Source organism: Triturus cristatus, chromosome 7 (genome assembly GCF_964204655.1).
Source record: "Triturus cristatus chromosome 7, aTriCri1.1, whole genome shotgun sequence".
NCBI classification, from domain to species: domain Eukaryota; kingdom Metazoa; phylum Chordata; class Amphibia; order Caudata; family Salamandridae; genus Triturus; species Triturus cristatus.
The window spans coordinates 236,124,955-236,146,919 of NC_140590.1; the positions used below are offsets into that span (position 1 = coordinate 236,124,955).

Here is a 21,965-nt window from a genome sequence, read left to right on the forward strand (position 1 = left end):
CATGGTCTTTCTCGCAACAGCTGCAAGTTGCTATTTTGATGTTTTTATACACCACCCATGGGTTTGACCTTCATTTAACTTAGTGACAGCGATCAAAAAACTCATGTTATGCACATCGACACAGAGCAATGACATGATCCCATGAGGTTGACCGTCGGTGCATCTCTTTACTTCTGATAATACTAACATAACAAAAATTAAGCAAAATAAATTGAAAATATAACCTTTCCTCTTAGACAGTCCATTACATATATTACTAATTTCTGATCACATAGTACCATTAACACGAGCCAGTATGGTACCTTGTATAGCAGCTCTCGCTGTAGATAAGTGTCTGGTAAATTGGCTCTTTTAATCAGGGACAGTAATTACACAAAAGAATATCTATATATATATATTTCCATTTCTTCCCTCCAAATGAAGCTGCACTCCCAGTGAGGCTTGTATTAAGAGAGAAAGTATGTTAACGTTGGAAAGCATGCATTTGTGCCTTACACGTTTTGGACTCTCTCCTCCTTGATCACAGGCTGCACCAATGACATCACAAACAAGGGAATACCAGTTTTATTATTCACAGGTGGGTCAATTGTGGTGCTGGTAGTTTCAAAATAATTTCTTCCCCTCCAGTGGGGGTTTGCTCATGCCAATGCTTTAAAGCGTTTCCATGTTGCGGAGGAGTGCGGCTTCGTTTGGGACATGCATGGTGATCGTAGCGAAGCCTGCACCACCGCTGTAGAGGGCGGGTCTGTGGTCTGGATTGCAGGGACCGTGCACGGAACGGAAACTTTTGAAATAAAAAATCGTGCAAGTGATAAGCAGAAATCCACTGGAGGATAACAATAGTACAATTAAGGACTTGTGGCATTATGAACTGGAGGGTAAAGTAGAAACTACAGACTCCATTTACCAGCATGCATTTTCACCTGCGTAGCCCACGAGAGGGCAATAGAGGCCATTCTGTTAATCAGCGAGTAGTCTGTAATGATTGTGATACCATGAAGTCAGCCTGTGAACAAGGATTTTGGCGATCAGAAACACGCAGGGTGAACTAAGAATAATGCTGTTGCAATTGCTAGTTTTTACCGACAGGATTGAATGCAGTCGCTGGGGAGTGCGGCTTCGTTCGGGACATACTTGGTGATCACACACTCACTCACTCACTCACTCACTCACTCACTCACTCACTCACTCTTTTGTTTCAAACGTGTTTTAAGACATTTTCACCCAGTCACTCTAATCTTCCCCCCCCCCAATGAATTTCAGATTTTTTATTGTTGGTAATGTCACTGACCATGATTGATGTTATATGTGAGGTCATAAGCAGTTTGTTGTGGGTGCGTAAGTTATAGTTTGCTCAGGTAACTAACTGCTTAATTTCTACAGTTTTGTGCGTGTACAATCTGAGCCCAACTATAACTTTCCTGTAACTTTTGTTTTCTAACATTGATGTCTGAGGTTAGAAATTTACATTCAAATAAGCAAAGAGTGTTTAGAACAGTCTTTTAATACATTTTTGGGATTCACAATGGTGTGACAAAATCATGAATCCTATGTGACATAGGAACAGTTGGATATTATGGTTAAAGCACCTTTCAATCATTTATAAAGGAAGTCCCCTTCCAGTTGTTTTCAGCTTTGAGTGTGAATGTGAAAAATCACACTTCACAAATCTACATCTAAAAGTTTTATTCACATTTTTTTATCTGCTACAACTATGGCATCTGGAAGTGAAGAACATCTAGAGCCCAGGAGGGGAAGCTCTCTATCTGATGAAGAACCACCTGTGAAAGTGTATCGTCTGTCAACTTTTCCCCATACTATCGTGTGAAAAGAAAGTTCTTGCACAAAAAGTAAAGTGCAACCTCTATGACAAACTACTATCTAGAGGAACATCCCAAAAATATTTGTGTGGTACATCTAGCATGATGAGACACTTAAACACTATACATCACCGTCATCTTGTTAATGCTGAAAGAGAAAGAAATGCCAAGAATTCATTATCTTCTGCAGGGCAGGTAGTTCCTGGTAATCCTGTTGCAACCTGGAGTTGCACAACCGCTACTTCCCAGTGTTCTGGAGTTTTCCATATTGGATTTTTTTTTATATAAAATGCAATAAGGTGCAGAGTATGGGACAGCAGACTCTCTGCTATTGCTGAGCTTTGCTACACAAGTTATATGCGTTTTGTTTTGAGTTCATTTTTCATAGTTTTTTTCCCAAAACGCAATTTTCTTTTGTAAACTCAAAAAAAAAGTTCAAAAACTGAGAAAACAAAACTGGTTCTTGTGAGAACCACCTTTTCTGGTTTAAAAAATACAATGTTATATGTTTGTTTGTAAAAGTGTGAATACCTGTTGCTATGTGTGTATAAATGTTAATTTGAATGGGTGATGCATGGTTGTCTGTGAGTGGCTGTATGGGTTGGTAACTGGCTGTCTGTCTGCCTGTATGTGTGCGTGACTGGTTGTGTGAGTGGCTGCATGGGTGAGCGGTTGGGTGTGAGTGGCTGTATGGATGAGTGATGTTGATTGTGTGAGTGGCTCTGTGATTCGCTGTACAGGTGTGACTGGCTATGTGAGTGGGTGTGTTGTTGTATGGGTGATTGGGTGTGTGAGTGGTTGTATGAATGGGTGAGTGTGTGTGGCTCTATGGGTCTGAGTGGCGCAGTGTGGGTCTGTTTGTGAGTGGCTGTGGGTATTTCTATGGGTCTGTGATAGGGTGTGTGAATGTCTGTGGGTCTGTGACTGGGTGTGTGTGTGACTGGTTGTGTGAGTGGCTGCATGGGTGAGTGACTGGCTGTATGGGTGAGTGGTTGTGTATGGGTGGCTGTATGGATGAGTGATGGAGTGGGTGTGTGTGAGTGGTTTTATGGATGGGCGTGTGTGGTTTTAGGGGTGTGCGAGTGGCTGTAGGGGTGAGTGGGTGGGTGTGTGAGTGATTATTGGTGAGTAGCTGCGTGAGTATCTGTATGGGTGAGTGGCTGTGTGAGTGGTTGTATGGGTGACTGGGTGTGTGTGTGGCTGTATGAATGGGTGGATGTTTTTGGCTGTATGATTCTGTGAGTGGGTGCAAGTGTCTCTATTGGTCTGTCATGGGTGTGTGAGCGAGTGGGCCTATGACTGGGTGTGTGATTGAATGGGTCTGAGTTGGTCTGTGAGTGAGTGGGTGCTTGTGTTTGGCTCGGTCTGTGTCTGGTTGGATCTTGGAGTGGGTGTTTGTGTCTGAGTGGAAATGCAAGTGTTTGTATATATATTTATTTGATGGCAGAATTTGTGGATCTGCCGTGATTTTACTCAGGGGACTGAGCATTGCGGCAGATCTGCAAATCCGCACACAAGGAAAAAAAGAAATCTGTCCAATCATGAGTCATTCACAGACACCTATATTGCACCCATGGGGTCAGGGTACCTCTACATTGACCCCTTTTATTGAATTTCATGTGAATTTTCATTCCCCAGGACCGTTCTCCAATATCTAAAATGGCGGTTGCAACTTTTTACTCTGGTTGCAGCGAGCCGATCGTAGCATTGCTAGTGGTGCTCGAATCCATCCTGGTGGATTTGCGATGGATCCGCGTACCTAGATATACAAATTTGTTTTTTCCTTTAATAGCTCAAAAAATACTGAATAGATTTGCACCAAATCACGTAGATCTTCCTGGACCAAGATGTACCTTTCTGCCAAATGTGGTGCTATTCCATTCAGTGGTTCGAGCTGTTGTCGGGTCTAAAATCTCGATGTGAAATAACATTGGACATTTTTTTTTAATTTTATTGATTAAATCATAATAAAAGTGTTTCAGTTTCAGGAACTAGCATTAGCCATTCATTCAGTTATGAAAAAGGGTTGGGAAGGTAAGAAGTCTTAGACTGTGCTATGTTAAATGAAGAAATGAATCTGAATGATGAGAATTGAAAACTCTTACAAACAGCTGCTTTATTTTTCCCAGTAACCACCTCGGTTACACACAGTGGTAAATTGTTTCAGAGTTCAGCTTTAGTAAAATGTGTTACAGCAAAGCATAACATAGTCCTTTCCATTGTATCTTGAAGCACAATGGTGATGTCACTACTCCTAGAATGGCTTCCTTTTTTCCTGTCTCATTGTTTGCAGTGCCTTCAGGTTGAGAGTTCATGGTCCCTTTCACATCCTGGTACCTTTTTGAGTGCCTGTATTGTTTATTCTTTTTTCATATATTGTCTAGCATGCATATTAAACTGCTTGGTATTAGAAGTTACATACGTCTTCATCTGCCTTTATGGCAATTATATTCTGCTATGCCAATGTCCACCACTCCAGGAGCAGTATTTGTGATAGATGCCTGGATGTTGCAGCACTTTTGGAAATCTGACCTCTCTAAAATGGCGTTTTTTTTTTGCTTGTTTCTTCTACCAGTTCTTCACTCATGGCTAATCTTTTTTTCTGTCTTGGGTAAATGTTATGTGTGATCCACTATGTTTTAGTTGACCTTTGCTCTGGACTCCTCCCTCAATGGCTTTAATGGTTAAGGTTCTTGTGTTTTCGTTTACCTTCTTTTTACGCTGTTCTCCATCACAGCCTCCCTGAATTCTGTATCGGGTAATAATAATCATATCTGCTTAATTAGCTGTGCTGGTATTTTCATAATTTTTAAGATTTGCAGAATGACTTTAAAGGCACTTTGGAAATGCCAACCTGAATCTGCCACGTTACCTAAAAAGATTGATAGACTAGAGATAGTAAAATTCAGGAAATATTTCGATTTGAACACCCTAAATTCGACCATGCTAAACTGTCTGTTGAGAACTTGACTTTGGAAGTCCTTCTCCCTTAGAATATTAACTTGTGAAATTAGACTAACCTCCCCCACTCTTGTATTTCATAAAGATCTCAAAACATATTTTTTAATTTGCTTTTCCTCCTGTTAGTCAGTTGTTAATGTATTTTGTTTTTGCTTAAGTTTTCTTATTTCTTACTCCCTTTATTTTTACTTGAATTGTATTATAAACCATTTTATTAATTTTTTTTTTTTTAAACAAAATTGTTTGAACTGTGCTACATTTGCTGTTGGAATAGGTTTAGGTTTCAGCCTTTATACAGTTTCAAAGAGAGAATGTTGTATGACTGCTGTTTGAAGTGGAAAATATTCACCTGAGCAAATCGCCACACTCGGAGTAAAGCCGAAAATGAGTCTTTTATTCAAAATTAGACCTGACAGTTGCTTTGTTTCACTCCATGAAAAGCATTTCTCAGGTCTGATAACTAATAACAAAAATGTGCAGCTTGAAAATGCAAATCCAGCAACTGTGGCATGTGTAATAAAGATATATAGAAGACAAAATTGAAGTTCAGGTTGTCTTTTATATTGCTCCTTTTTAATATAACTTGCTCAAGGCCTCTTCCTTTACTCTGAAAACAAGACCGCTTCATGAACCCAGAAGACCTCCCCAACTTTCACCTTATCACACACCTACCCTTTCCTTGCAAGGTAAGCAGTTGTCACAAAGCTTAACCAAAGACCTCCTCAACAGTTCATGACCACATATTTGATGGCAAACTGCTTTACAGTACTGAGATGACGATCCAGACCATAGACTGTCATGAGACAGCAGTTCTTTCTACAGCTGGTCCAGGAACTATGGCTCCACTAGGTGACTTTTATAAACTTGGATTCTTTGTCACCTGCAACATCTCCTTAAATACAGATAGCCATTGAAAACCTACAGCATGCTGGCAGCTATTCTCTTGCGCATGAATATTGCTCTGATAGCCAGCATCTCAGACCCTTGCATCATCCCTTCTAATATATTTCTACTGGCAACAACCACAGTATTGAACAGAAATGCAATGTCATCCCCCACCCTAGAAGAATATCACTGGTTCTCTCTCCTAGCCTACACTAACTCTTAAAACATGTTGCACTGTCTACAAGACTGAAACCTTCAAAATGTCACATCTGGCCATAAAATCAACCTCTCAACTATGTTTTCACCATGTTGGGACGCCAAGAGATGCAAAACAAATTGAAAAAACAATCCACCTCAAGCTGTACACCTTGGGGTCATTTTCTAGGCTATATAATGACATTTCTTTATGATCATGAATTCCTCTACTTTAGTGTTTAGAAGGTTCTGAAATCTTATTTGCTCAAGGAATTTTTAGCCATCATTAACAAAGCCACATGGAGCCCTATCTGCCTATAGAGGCTTGAGGCATCCCGTACTGTACTGCTAATTTTCTTTGTCCTTCAATCTGTTCAGTGCTGTGTATATGCATATCGTATGTAGACGTGCAGATTGTAATATGCTATTTTTGGTACAGTTTAGTTACAGGTTACACAGATGCTAACCTTACTGTGTGTGCACACACATATATATCAGCGCTTGAAAAATCCACTCACATTGTCGAGCAAGATTTAATCGAGACCAGCTATTTATAGAGACTACTCGACCTTTCCGGCGAGCTGAAAATCCTCTAACTTTAGTCACAGAAGAAAAAGTAAATGTATTAAGACAAACTTTCTTTTGACATTGGTCTGTAAAAGTGGAGAAAATGTGGCAAGATAACAAGATTTAAAGGCATCTTTATTGCTCAAAGTAAAAGAGCAATAAATATGCCTTTAAATCTTATCTTGTCACATTTGCTGGCTTTCAGAGATGGAGGTCAAAAGTCAGTTTGTCTTCCTACATTTATTTTTCTTTCTGTGACTGAAGTTGGAGGATTTTGTAAAGTGAACGTTGTGACAATTGAACTGTGCCAAGCATGTGAAATTAAAGTCTGTAAGATGTCAGGCATTTTTCTAACACAACACTGACATAGCTAAGTGAACTGTTCAACCATTTCAAATATATTTCACTAGTTATGAAGATATGTTTTTGTAATTCTGTGTTGAAAGAATATTTTTATAGGATCAAAACAAATGTGAACACTTTACTTGGTGATGTGCAAATTTTAAATATTTTTAAAGAAACCCAATTTCCAGATATTGTTTATGCGCTATTAGTGAAACTACATGTTAGTGGGAAAGTTTTGTGGCCATTTCAATGGAAAATATGCCATCTATAAATGACAGTGCACTACTACATCATGCTTTAGTAATATATTTATGAAAAGTACGTTTTTAAACATGAACTGGGAATTATTACTGCTCCTGCCCAGATGACCGTGCAATAAGAACTAAGAGGCAAGCCAGGGATCATGTGTACCCTATATATGGGCTTGATTCCTGTTATACATGGAGCCAACATTTAGTCTAGTAAAGTTTTTTTGTACAGCTAAAAATAGTGAACTTGCACATTTGAAGGTGCTCTCTTAAGTGATAAAGATAACGGCGGCTCCATAAGACAAAATATTTACCTAGGATCACACAATTTGAGACCAATTAATGGGTCAAGTGCTTTACAGTTAGGTTGAGTAGATTATTTAAGTTATTAGACCTGCAGGTCTAGTAACATTTTAATGATTTTTCGAGCTGTGTGTATTTAATGGGTGTGTAAATATGTATCACCTATTCAGATGTGCTGATTGTAATATGCTATTTATTTCAGTTGTTGTTTGATTTGAATCGCCATTATTGTAGTGGTTTTGTGTAAACATTTTGTTTGTATGTGTGATGTAAATAGTCTTATTTGGTGCATAGACGGATGTCTATACAAGATTGGCTGTATTAAATCTCTGAGAATTGGTAAGTGCGTTACCTGGCTTGAAGTGTGGCTTACGATTTAAGAGTATGACCTCTGACCAGGGTCCACAGTATCCCTTTAAAAAAGATAGCTAAGTACTGGGTATTGGAAATAGTGTTGTGTTGAAATTAAACTGTAAATTGTTTTGTGAAATAGAGTGCTTCTGTGACCTAAGGGAGGTCTAGTTATATGGGGCTGCAGAGTTCTGTTCGATGTTTGGGTATTGTTCTTACTGTGTGTTCTGTTTGGGGTGTGATTACTTAATATCATTGGTACTGTTGTGAGCTTGATGATTCCCAAATAAATAAATCTGAGCTCTGTGGAATATTTGCTCAAAGTTTTATCTGTGTTAAGTTGGTCTTTTTATATTGTTTCTTAATGAGTCACATCTGTATGTTGCACACTTCTGTACACAGTAGTCTAATATGCACTGCTGTGTGTTTACTGTTCTTGTTGATGCACAACTATTAAATGTCTATGACGAGGTATAGTACTGTCTAATGTACTTTGATATTTGAGATGTTTCATCTGTTTCCTGATGCATTTGGGAACTAGATGTTTGAGCCCACTTTTAGCTGCAGGATGTTTTGTTGTAATATGGGCTGGCAAGATGCAATTCAGCCTACACATTCAGACACTTGGAACCACCAGGAGCCTACCCTGCTTGGACAAAAACATTAACAAATATGTAACAAGCAGAAAGTTTGATATTTTTGGACAAGGAACAGAGAAGAGTGTGGCGGAACCCTCAAAAGGAAAATAACATGTTTGGAGTGTCCGCCTCCGGATTAGCCAGTGGGGGAGATATGAAAGCTGTCACCCAGACGGAGCTATGACCCTCAAGGGCTTGGGCAAAGCTCAGATGGGAACTTATAGGGTGATGTACAGACATATTTTCCAGTTACAAAGCCTGTGATTGGCAAAATCAGTGTTTGCCACTACAGAATACTGTTTTGGTACTTGCGAAAATCCATTTATGAGTTGTAAAAGTCTTTCTGAATTGCAAATTTATTTTTGTGATCCTGACTGAGTTGCAAATTGGAGCGTCTTATCTGTATTTGGGATAGTAATCTATCAGTCCTTTTTATTTTAACTCAACCAACATCTGAAAGGGGTTGGTATCTGATTTGCAAAGGATGGTATCTCCGTGGGATGCTTTCCCTTGAAGAATGATATCTATATATCTATCTATCAAGCTAGGGGTATTCGCAAGAAGATCTGAAGGTCAGATGATCTTGGTTCCCTCACACACCTGTTAGGGTGTCATGCTTCATCATTTGGCACTCCTCATCAGGCATTGCAGCGCTGCAATGCCTAACGGGCCTAGGGGCTCTTAGTCAGATCTTTTGATCTAAGAATGCCGTATGGATATGTGCAAATGAAGGGGCTATCTTAAAGGCGAAATTTTGTAGGGAACCGATACCAGGTCTAAATAAAAATAGTGGTGCTATTGTGTGGTCTTAAAGTACCAGGCTAGCTGTTAGTGTACAGAGGTTAACATGTTTCGTGCCACAGAGTTCAAGGATCGGGCGGCACTTCATCAGGACCAAGAATAATCAGGTATGCCCCTCTCTGGGGCCAGAGGTCTCTTCTCATAAGGGATTACCTAGTGACATTTGCCAGCTTCTTCCCTGTGAAGCCGGTCTGTAGTTCCACCTCAAAAGAGAGGGAGACATAAGGTGGAAAGATACATGCTACAGGTAATTTAAAAACAAGTTCTCAGTCACCCTAGTGATACCTAGGTGAATTCATCCATGCATCTAGGATGGGTGATGTTTTTCTGATCAGCCAAACAGTGAGGTGGCCAAAAAATAAAATAGCTAGGTAGCAACACGTAGATGTACTGTATAGATGGTGATTCAATAACTTGCATCTAATCCACGCTCATGATCTTGTGGCTACAAATGCCTGCACACGTGTTGTGGTAGTTTCTCAGTTTAGTTGTGGAAGTGACTTACCTCAAAGGAGGTAGATTATTGCTCCTTAGGAAAGATGGAGGGTCCCGGTCAAGTTGAGGGACACCTTTATTGAGAAAAGAAGAGAAGATCCCAAGGTCATAGGTCACACTAGAGGTATCCTCTGCTGAGACTGACACTCTGTGGCTAAAGGAGTTTAAGGTAACTGTATAATGTTGGGTCAGTAACATAGAGCGCGTGTTGGAAACAGCCCCACTCCCACTCCGCAGGGTGGTGGTGGACCTTCCCAACACAATGTGGTAGCTTGGCTCGAGTGGTCAGGAAACAGGCGCAGTGCTAAGCATACAATATACCCATACAATAACCATGCGTGCATCCGTTCCAAAAACGACTCTACACCGTAAAAATTATGAAAATATTCTTCTTTATCTTTTTCTCTTAGTTGCTGATTGGAAAAATAAATAAGACAATCACAATATACAAATTTAAATAGTGCAGGTCAAATAAATACTGGCTGTTTGATGAAATAAATAGGGGTGATCATAAATAACAGGGCATAAATACAAGTGCAATATATACAGACAATTAAATACTTTGAGGCAATAAATACTGTATCAATAAATATTGTACACCAACAAGTCCTGTGGACCTATAAATATAGTGCAGCAATAAATAGGTAAAAATTCAATAAATACAGTACCCCCAATAAATAATTAAAAGTATACAGCAACACTCATGTAATCAGATGACACTTCAATTCTTAAGGGCAGATTTGGCCCAGGCACAGCTTGTAGGGTTGTGGAAGGCTTGAGGGGGGCTACTCCCTGGCTGGGACAAGGCTGAGGCCTAAGCTGAGGTAGATCAAAGGGGGGAATACCAGTGCCCTGGCTTTCTCTCTCCACACAACCTCTCTAGGTTAGTCCCAGTTCACCCCTTGCACAGTCAGGTGGGTTTCAGCACCTCCCTAGCCCCTTAGAGTAGTCTCTCAGGTCTCCACAGGGCCTAAGGCGCCCTCTACTCCACTTACTGCCCTTTTTCTGATGTTCCGACGCCGCTGGAGTCGTGTCGACGCCGTGAGGCGATTCCGGTTCGGTCTCGGCGGCCTCGGCACAATGTCAGTTCTTTGACGACGCCGGCAGGCGGTTCCGGTCCGATGTCGGTGGCCTCGGTTCGATCTCGACCTCCGATTCGACGGCGTCGGGCAGTCTCTTCACGATGTCGACTTCGGGCGGCTCCGGTCCGATGGCGCTCTCGGCTCCGATGACGTCGGCCGGCCTGGCCTCGATGTCGACTTCCGGCGACTCCGGGGTGCGATCCTCACCCCCGACCTCCGGTGTTCCTCCTCACAGGTTCCGGGTGACTCCGGAGTGCGATCCTCACTCCCGACCTCCGGTGCTCCTCTACCTCGGTCTCCGGCGACTCCGGAGGGCGGACTTCACTCCTCCGATGACGCCGCTCACTCGACCTCGGTTCACTTCCTTCTCGACCCTTGGTATTCCTCTCGACCTCCGTCGGCGCCCTCTTACGACCTCAGGCGGCTCCGGGTACGACGTCTGCTACCTCAGTCAGCGCCGCTTCTCCACCTCGGGCTCCAGGTCTTCGGCTACTCGACGCCAGACTCCAGGGAAACGAGTTCTCAGGTCAGAATCTTGCTGTTTTCTTGGTTCTAAGGCCTGTTCCTGCTGTCCAGGTCCTTAGGATAAGTTTCTTCTGTCTTCTTCCCACACAGGGCTATAGGCTGGGATCCATCAGTAGGGACAAGTATCAAGGGTGGGTTTATGGACCCCACTCCAGGCACAAGTTTCCACCCCTGCTGCTTCACTCCTTCCTCCTTCACTGTTGTGCTCCTCTCCCCTCACCAGTCAGGTGCCAACTGCCAACTCCAACTGCCTCTCTTATCCTCCCAACATTCTAAACCGCCTCCAACGGTCACAGGGTTCTGGAAGCTCCTGGAATGTTCTGGAAGGTGCTGGTAGGTTCCAGTGGATGCTGGTGATGTCACAGGTGTCCACCATTTTGTGCTCCAGGCCCTCAGACAGAAGTTTCAGGGGTAGCTAAAATGGCTCCCTGAATCTGTAGCAACACGAAAAAGTCTGGTGGTTCCCAAAAAGGAAAAATTCAAACAGGGTTTGAGGCAAAAGTGGGACAAAATAAATAATGATGAGGAGGGACCACCCAAAGGGCTGACAGGTCTAACAGCGCGGTACATATTTTCAAAACTCTCCAACTCAGGAGGAACTAGTTGGGTTTAGTTTAAAGCCATGGTGCGCTGTTATCAATAAAGTTAGTACAGGGAGGAGTGTAGTGCCTAGGTGGCCCGGGTCGGAGTGTAGTCTAGGGCTGTTGACTTGTAAGGAAGTGGCCCACATGAAAAGTATGTGTCTCCCCAGGGGGAGTGGTTATTTGAGTGAGGTTGTAAAGGCAATAATCCTTAATATTGAGGTTGTAGGGTATTTATCTTTGCAGATGGTGGCACTGAGCTAACTGAACCGTTCTGTCATGCTGGCGTGTCTGATGCTCTCAATAGTACTGGGGAGACGAGGGGTGGTGAATTCAATCGTGGGTTTTATAAAGAGTGCCGGATCCAAGGGTGATTTCCAGTTATATATACAGATATCACCTGAGGCTCACCATGTACGCAGAGAGTTGGCACTGAAAACTTTGCTGCAGGAATGAGTCACGGGCAATAGTCCTGAATAGAGAGAGGCCGTCTGGGGAGCGGGTCTTGGCCCGAGGTCGTGCTCAAGAAGTAGGTATATAATAACAGCGAAGAGTTGCAAGTATCTGCTATTTCAACGCTGCGCACCTAGGAGGAATTTTCCATTGAAGGTGCCAATGACTATGCTAGGATATCCACTCACATTCTACTGAGGAAGATGGACATCAATACACCTCCTACGACATTAAGTCCTTTCAAACCAATTTCCTTGTTCGTTCCCATGACGCCTCGAGATACAATCGACATTCCATGACCATATGGTGGAAGAGCTCAAAAAGTTACAACATAAAGCTTTACGAATGTGCAAAAAAAAAAGAAAACCTTGTGATAAGCAATACTGGACTCTAATGAACAAGTTACAGTCCAACAATGAGCTAGTGATTAACAAATCTGACAATGGAGGCGATGTTGTGTTGTGGCCCAAAAGTGAGTACATCAGAGAAGCTTTCGATCACCTTAATTATTCCTCTTGCTACAAAAGGTCCAACTTGCAACAATTCAAGACAGTCAGAGACGCACTTAAAAAAGACCTCACAAAATGGGAAAATAATGGACTCATTACCAACGATGAATATCTTTTTTTTATTCAATGAATTTCCTGTACTGCCTGTTATGTATTTTATTCCAAAAATTCACAAACCGGTATCCCCAATTCCAGGTAGACCGATTATATCATCCAACAATGGTCATTTGGAAAATGTCTCGATACATAGATTGTTTCCTTCAAGAGTTTGTTGTGACATTTCCATCAGAGACACCAGTGACTTTCTTAAGAAACTGGATAAGGTGTGGTGGTCAGAGGATTTAATCCTCATCACTTTAGACATTTTGTCTTTGTACACCAGTATCAATTACAAAGATGGCCTCAAGGCAGTTTAAACTTTTTTGCGCCAAAGACCGATTAATCTGTATAAGCATACTGCCATGTTGTTACAAAGTATCAACTGGTGTCTGAACAACTATTTTTTAGTTGTTGGAACACTTCTTTCCCAAATAAGGGGTGTGGCCATGGAAGGCGGCTTCACCCCAGTTATGCGTGCCTGCATGTAGGCTGGTGGGAGGAGCAGGAGGTACTCCAGGTATCCTATAAATCAACAAGGGTAACTCATGTGGTCAAATGGATGCAATACATCAGTGATGAGTTTGTAGTTTGGAATGGGACATTAGACAGCGCAACAGCTTTTGTTAACAGCATTAATGCGAATGAATTGAACCTAGAATGTAATGCCCTTATGCACCATCAATGTATTGATTTCCTAGATGTACATATATATACAGCGTGCGACAAACTAGAGTCTACATTACACCGAAAGGGTACAGCAAGTAACTCAACATTACATGCCTCCAGTTTTCATCCTAAACACCTCATCAAAAGCATCCCCTACAGAGAATTTCTTAGGCTGCTTAGGATCTGTAGTTCTAATTGGGACCTAGTTCAAGAAATTAAAAAGATTCTATGCCCAAGGATATGATGGAATGTAGAAGATGCTCTAGCCAAATCTAATGAAATTACCAGGAAAAGCATGCTTTCAGATAATATGAATACCAGAATGCCTACACAAGATTCCACAAGTCAAGAATCAGAAGATCATATGGAGGTAAGAAAGGAAAAGAAGATCTATCATTAACAACCGACGGCCAATAATAATGACAGATGCCAAAGGCCAAAGACTCACCAAAAGACTAATTCTTACATTCAAACGGGCTCCATCTATGAAAACAGAGCTAGTCAAAAGTAGCCTGGAGGTCCACAGCAACAAACACATTTACACATGATAAAACCAAGTGGCTTTCACCCAAGAGTGGGTTTTAGAAGTGCAGCTCATGTAGAGCTTACCGTTTCGGAGTCAAAGTAGAGTATATGTCAGCGTTTAGCCCCAAACCCATTGCTTTTAAGGGTGTGTACAACTGCCGCGCAGATCATGCTATATATGTCCTTGAATGCACCTGTGGACTTGGATATGTTGGTAGTACTAAACTACAGATGCATCTTAGAATACTTCAGCATACAAGGGCAATAGTTAATTCAAATCACACCTATCCAGTGGTCAGACACTTTAAACAGCAATATATCGACAAACTTACATGTTTAAAATACTTTGTTATAGGAGCTGTGCCACCATTGAGAAGAGCGGGTAACAGAGAAAGAATGCTCCACAGACTTGAATCCAGATTTATATTGGAACTAGATTCCATGGTACCGAATGGCCACAATAACTATGGAGTTGCACAACTTTTTATAAAAGTTAGTGGATACCCGTTGAGGCAATCGACGTAGATTTCTCTTTCAACTACCGATGAACCAGCATTTCTTTTTTTTATTTTTTATTCCTTGGTTTTCTGCTTGAAGATAGATGACCAGCAGGTGACAATGGCATATGTCAGGCTGTATCAATAGGAACTTCTTTGTATAGTAATGACAATGTCAGCCGTCCCTTTTAAAATGAATGTTCAAAAAGGATATTGAATATTAAAAACGATTAGTTGTATGCATACTTTTTGCACAGCACATAGCACTTTACACACATTGAGCACTTTAATCATTTTTGCACTATTTAATTTTGTGACCCGTGTACTTGGTCCAAACCATACATTATAACAATGACTTATTCTTGTGTTTCTTTAGATCGATATGAACATTATCATTTTTATTTGTCATGATCACTGCCTGTAATCCCATGTGTTGAACCTATTAATCAATTAGCATAGAACTTGTGACAATATTAGACAGCACACGTGTGTTTAAATGTATACCAATATATGATTTTTCATGATATAATGATCATTTGATGCATATTACAACCAGAAAATAATTTTGTATGGATCTATTTTCCTGGGCCAGTTCACTATGTCGATCATAGCATGCGTTGTATGTGATCAAGGCCACAGCCAGTGGGCGAAACTAGTCCTAATCATGTTTAAATAAAGAATAAAGTCACTGCAGCACAATGGGAGTCTGCCCTTTTTTTGCCAGTAGCGACAAAAGGGATTTCACTAATATATATATATATATATATATATATATATTACCTACTGGCGGTCGCCAGTAGGTAGTTATAGTTAGGACCCCTTTTCCATAGGAAATCCGCAACATTCTATTTTGAATAACTTTGGCGCCGGTCGATGAATCCTCGCGAATTTCTCAAAATAGGTGGGGCGCTACGCTCCGCTCCTACCCTGAAAGTCTCGGGGGGATTCGTCAAGCGGGGGCTGAGATAAAAGGGGGGTCCCAAAACGCGTTTTTCCCATGCATTTTTCCATAGGACCTTTAGAACGAGCTACAGCCCGAACGGCTGAACAGAATTACTAGAAATTTGGCAGAGAGGTAGTCCCTATGTCAAGGAAGTGCCTTTTGTAGGTTTGGTGTAAATCTGTTCAGTAGATTCTGAGAAAATAGCCTTTAAATCAATATATATATCTGAGCCCGCTTACCGTACGCTTACCGTACGCTTACCGTACGCGTACGGTGGCGTGCGCGAGCGCGATTCTGATTGGCTCTTAGATCTTAGTAAACATTCGAATCGGCCGAAACCAGGAAGCGGCGTCCGCCATTTTGTCTCTCGCACTGAGTGTTATTTATCAAACATGATGCCCAAAAACATGTTACGGGGCTGTTTTGACAACTCCCTCCCACATAGTCATGTTGAGGGAGTCCCCAAACATCCCCCAAGAGCAAAAACGGTTTTATTTTTTTTTCGGCAATTTCGCCGAGTACGCTTATCGTACGCTTACCGTAAGCGTACGGTAAAAAATAGCAATAAAAAAAACACTATCCACACTTACCCCACCCCCTGTGCTTTTGGTGGCCGTAGGCCACCAAATGTACAGGGCTTATTACATCAGTAAAAAAACTATATTTTGGCAACATGAAATTATAAAATCGAAATAAAAAAAACACTATCCACATTGACCCCACCCCCTGTGCTTTTGGTGGCCGAAGGCCACCAAATGTACAGGGCTTATTAAAGTTGATAAAAACCGTGCACGGAACGCACTGCGTTAAGTGGGCGCGCACGCCTCGAATGGCGTAAAGTAACTTAGCATTTAAAAAACCGTACAAATTCACTGAAAAAACCATAGGTTTCACACACGTTATAGTTAGGAATTAGCATTTAAAAAACCTTGCAAATTCACTGAAAAAACCATAGGTTTCACACATGTTATAGTTAGCGGAAATTTTACTGATAAAAAACCAATGAAATTGCCCCGTTATAGTTGGTGCTGGCAACTATAACTCACGCGACCGCAATCTTCTGCTGATGACCTGTGTCTTTATAAAAAAAAATATTTGTAATATATGTATAGCTAAAAATGTATGGAAGAAGACATGGGCAAATAAGTGTCTAAATACAGTATTAGCATCAGCAGAGGATTGCGGTCGCGTGAGTTATAGTTGCCAGCACTAACTATAACGGGGCAATTTCATTGGTTTTTTATCAGTAAAATTTCCGCTAACTATAACATGTGTGAAACCTATGGTTTTTTCAGTGAATTTGCAAGGTTTTTTAAATGCTAATTCCTAACTATAACGTGTGTGAAACCTATGGTTTTTTCAGTGAATATATATATATATATATATATATATCATCTCCAAGCAACTTTTTTATTTTGCTAGTTTTGAATGTAAATACAGGGATGGTGATCTGCTGTCACTTACATGCCTCCATCACTTGATTTGCTGTCAATTTCAAGGGATTGCAACCTGCTTCATCCCTCCCTCCCAACAAATTGCACATCTTTTTTGTGTATGGAAATAGTTAATCGGGCCTTAGTCTTCTGCTGTTAGATGCCATGGTTGGGTATACTTAAGAGGGGCGTGTCCTAGGATGATGGCTGACAGGATGTGGTCTGAGGGACTTCGTTTATCCTCCAACCAATACTGCATTAATCCTGCCTGTTCCGCACCATATTCGTCACATGGCTTACTCCTGGGTAAGCTGGAGTAGAGGTGTGGAGGGTTTTGTTCACCCCAGACCGATTTCTGCCACTTTTGGAGCCTGCAAGGTATAGGACCTGCTTTAGTGGGCATACCCGTGATCGGCAGTCCGTGCCCCTTCTGCGGTCCTAAGAGTTGACCGGCGAGTATCTTGCAGGCTGCCAACCTGCTGGGAGGCTGCAGTGCCCCACATTCCGACCGGCGAGATCCTGAGACTGCAGAGTGAAGAGTGGGCTGGGCGACAGATGTAGACTGGCCCCTAACGGCTGGAGGGACCTGAAGTGCTGAATGCACAGGAGGAGGCCTGCTTGGTTTGCGTAGTTGCAAATATCCCTAATACTTTATTAGATTCTCAAAAAAATGAGACGGAAACACTGTAAACCAGCATTGCCTTTAGACCAAGTTATTTTAGAAAGAGAATTCCATAATTAACATTTTGGGCTACAACTATATGGGTGCTAACATTGGTGCTTGTTTGCTGACCAGATTGCATTGCAAAGTGAAGCTGTACGCTAGAGTGAGAAGGTGTATTTTGTGTTCCATCTGGTGAAGTTGGAATGACTACACACATCAAAATATTGGGTACTTCTGACAAAGGACCAGTATTTTAGTTGTTGCATCTTGCTCACAGGACTTCTCTTTGGGAACATTAAAAGCTGGTAAGTCCAACTAAAATAAATGAACCTGCAAGGATGATAGTGAACATCACGGACTTAATGACAGTAAAGGCACCAGGAGAGGAAGCACTTCCTAAACAAACGCCATTGATCAGCAATTAACATTTCCTGTCAACTAAGTAAATATATCACAGGAAACACAATGCTTTTAAGTAGAAACTACATAATTTGCATCTGAGGTATTACAAAAGGGCTACTTGAAGCTCTATCACTAAAACCTAACGGAAATGCACTTGGGACAATGTAAACATCCTCAAAAGACCACTGTCTTGATAGACCGCCTATCAAAGCAGTGATAGCGCTTGAGAAGCACATAAGTCACTTGATGTATGAAGATGACCCAAAGCCCCTGTAATTTTTATTGGAACCTATATTTATGCAAAGCTATGTTCCTATCACCTAGCAGTAAGCTGGTGACCAACTACATCTACAGCCAGATACCCATGACCAGAAGTCTTAATTTAAGCATGACGAGCATACCCAGGATTGCCTGCCTTCCACCTCTGACGAAGACTCCTTGGATTCGAAATTGCATGCCAAACTCTGGCTACTAAAATTCAACTCCAACTTGCTCATTCATACCTGGTCGTTAAGCATCCGCTGCACCAGATGAAGCTGTTGGACTAACCCCTTAAACCAACCATAAATACAACTAATCGAGAACTGCCACTTAAAACACTGAAACAGTGACTAGCTGCTATATCAGAATTTGAATTACTGAGCTAAACAGCCTACGTCAGCAGGCCAACAGTGTCCATTTGACAAATATTGTAAAATAGCAAAAATGCGAGCAAAAAACTAAATCCCATGGTATGTCTCAAATGGAAATGCTCAAAGTGCATAGTCCCCCACCACGTTTCTTATGTCTTAAGGTCGTGGACCAGGGTGAAAACGGACTCGATAATTCTCGCCTCGGTACCTACTCTAACCAGGGACACACTCGGCAACTCTGGGCATTAGCTTGCCTCATCTCCACAACGGCCCCCCACATTCGCTGGGGATGCCTGGTTTCACCTTGGAGATACCCTGGAGGGACCATCTCACAGGGATAGCCAGGACGGGTTCCCCAGCGGTCTACAGCGCCAGGACGCCTCAGGGCAGCAGTGCGCTTTACAAGACACATACATACATACATACATACATTAATTTCCCCCAGTTGACCTTCCCCAGCTAGTTATTCTCCCTCTTTACTGATCTCATGCCTCTAATTGCAATATACATAGTCTAAAATCAACAGGAAAGAATCCTACCAACTTGAACAGGCACCACATCATCCAATTTTAAACTTGAGCTCCCTGTGACAGTCCAATGTCACTTAGTATCCAATACAACCATAGCCTATAGTCTGAGAATTTAGAAGTAAACTAATTAAAAGAAAAACTGTTATCCCCTTCCTTTCGGAAATGAACATTTTAGTAAAGTAGTGGCTAACTGAAGCCTTCAATATGGTGATTCCTTTCAAAATGTTGTTGCTATGGCCCCGCAACTGGAACACTAGATGGTTCAACTCTTGACGAACAACTTAGAAAGACAAATCAGATGCCTCGAAAGAATATTCAGGAAACAACCATCCTGAAAGATAAAGCAGCTCCAAAGACAGTGCAGAATCTCCAGAACTTTCAGAATAAAAGTAAATAGATCCCACTAAGATAAACAACTCATTCACACTAGATGTCCTATGAAAGAACATTTCAGAGCAGTCAGTTGATTTGATGGCTCTTCCAGATTCGAAGCAGGTGTAAAATATTCTCATGAACTCTGTGACCCTCCCTTTGCTCACACTTCATTGAAAAAGCAGCTAACCTTGAATTTGACTTCCACTCAGTGCCAAATTCCAGTCAGAAGCTTCACAATGAATAGCGGCTACTTTTAATGCACAACCTAAACCTGGCCCTTCAACTTGTTTTACATGTAAACTTTTCTTCTTCAGCATGCTGACTATAATGTAGCATAGACCTAAACTTTGTATGCTTCCTTGATGATCTACTAGATCTCCTAGAAATTATTTGTTGCTTTCTGGTGACATATCATTAACTTCTCTCTATCAACAGGTCAATTTCCATGGGAAAAAAAAAGCAAATGTCAGTGATTAACCCAGTTCCTACAAGAGGGAAGAGGAGTGCAGAAAATGTGCATCCAATAATTAGGTGTTGCTCTGCGCAGGCCCCCTGAAGAAAGGATGGAGCCCAGATCTCTAGAGCCAATGCAGGAGAAGCTCCTCTTTGTTTTCTTCAGAAGTGATTTGGCAGTAATATCAGCTAGAAGTGTAACTTAGGCCTCAAAGGAGCTCTTTGCAGAGAAAACTTGCCAGAGGTCTTTTCATAGACCAGTTGAGGTTACTATCTTAATGTCCCAGAATGCTGTGCAGCATTCTGGGACATCTTAGGATTTGCCAGTAGTGTCTAGCATCTTGAACTTACCACTCCCACTTATAAACCCTTGCAGTATGGAGAGGCAGAGATGAAGATTCTTCAACAACAGCGGAGTAACGGACAACTAGAAGGAGAAGCCATCAGATACCTTACTAATGACTTTGTCTTCAGCTGAACACCCCCCCCCCCCCCCCACAGGACTAGTTGGGTCTCTCCAGGGCCAGTGGTGCTTGCGCCCCCCCCCCCATGACTCTTGGGGATCAGTTTGTGTAAGATCTGGTCTTCACTGCTTCCCCAAGTGCTTTGCAAGAGAGTCAGGAGGCTCTAGGGCTTGGGAGATGCGGGCTGGTGGGTGCTCTGGTGGGTGGTCCAGAGAGGCACAGCAAGATGGTCCCACCAGCAAGAGAGGAGAAACAGTAGTCACACAGGGGAGGTAGGGAGCCCTTAAGTTATTCTCCCAGCAACGTGCACCTCTTTATAGGCCAGGGGCCTATTGCGAATGCTCCAGGTGGCTAGGTCTGTCCACGAGGAGCAAAATTAGCCAAAGATCTTGAAAATCGCCAAGGGTGGGCCGGACTCTTGGGTTCGTGAAGTATTCATTTATTATTTTCCTGGGGTAGCGGCTGTGTGTGAGGACCCCGTCCACCCCCATGCTATTTAAAGCCTCCTTCCCACCTGCATGCACTGAGGGTGAGAGCATGCAGGCTCCTTCACAGCACATAGTTAGCGGGCGGGAAAGCGGCTGGACAGCTGCAGAATGTGCTTCCTGTGCTGCCCCAATGTTTTGTGAGGCTGTGGGTAGGACCTGAGCACCCACGATTAAAACAAAGAAAGAAAAAGACGGAAAATGAAGAGCGCTGGAGTTTTTCATTAATCTTCACTGCTCCCATCCTGGAGGGCTCTTAATGCCCTGCAATGGGGCCTATTTGCATATTTGTTTGTAGTCTCGTTCAATCAATACGTTGTGGGGACTGAAGGAGGTGCAGCAGCCCCCCAAGAATGGGTTATCTAAGCATCTCCGGAGCTGGTGATGGGTGTTTTTCAGTTTAGGGGTGCAAGGACTCCTAGTTGTTGACTCCTATGTATACGGTATTTCGCCTGAGTGTGTAAATAAGACTTTGACGCGTGATTGAAAATTGAAAGTATGTTTCTCATAGTCTTTTAGATGAACAATGCAATTCTTTATTAAAAATTAATGCCTAGGAATGTAGCGTCTCATTGTGGAGGGGTCACCAAATAAATATACATGGCAAGCATATTGGCTTTGTCAAGAGGTCAACACTGTAATATATCAGTCAATAGGCCTTCCTTATTTGAAAATGTCAAATGTGATACATGAGTGTCATGAAAGGTATTTTACCTGCCTGATGTGTGTGTATATATGTAAATGAATGTGCAACGTGTGTGGTGTGTGTGTGTGTGTGTGTGAGAGAGATCTACTTTTTAAAAGAAACCGCCCTGACTGGAAAATAATTTGACTGTTGCGTGCCAGCAATTGGGCATTACTAACCCACATTACCTGCCCTGAGTAGTCTTTGGACTGCTGAGCTACCTTGAGTCGTGGTACAGTGGTGTGAGTACTTGGTTCCCAAAATGGAGATAATTGTGAATTATTACTTGCGCAGGACTCACATCCTGCACAACTAATAACCCTGGCACCTACCAACGCTGGAGAGCTATTACA

At 42.0% G+C, this 21,965-nt stretch overlaps 1 protein-coding gene across 1 annotated transcript in view; it reads left to right on the top strand.

Moving 5' to 3' along the window:
* The window catches only part of LOC146809290 (dual specificity tyrosine-phosphorylation-regulated kinase 1B-like), a 368,762-nt gene that overhangs the window by 160,886 nt on the left and 185,911 nt on the right, over nt 1–21,965 (top strand). The window lies entirely within an intron of this gene.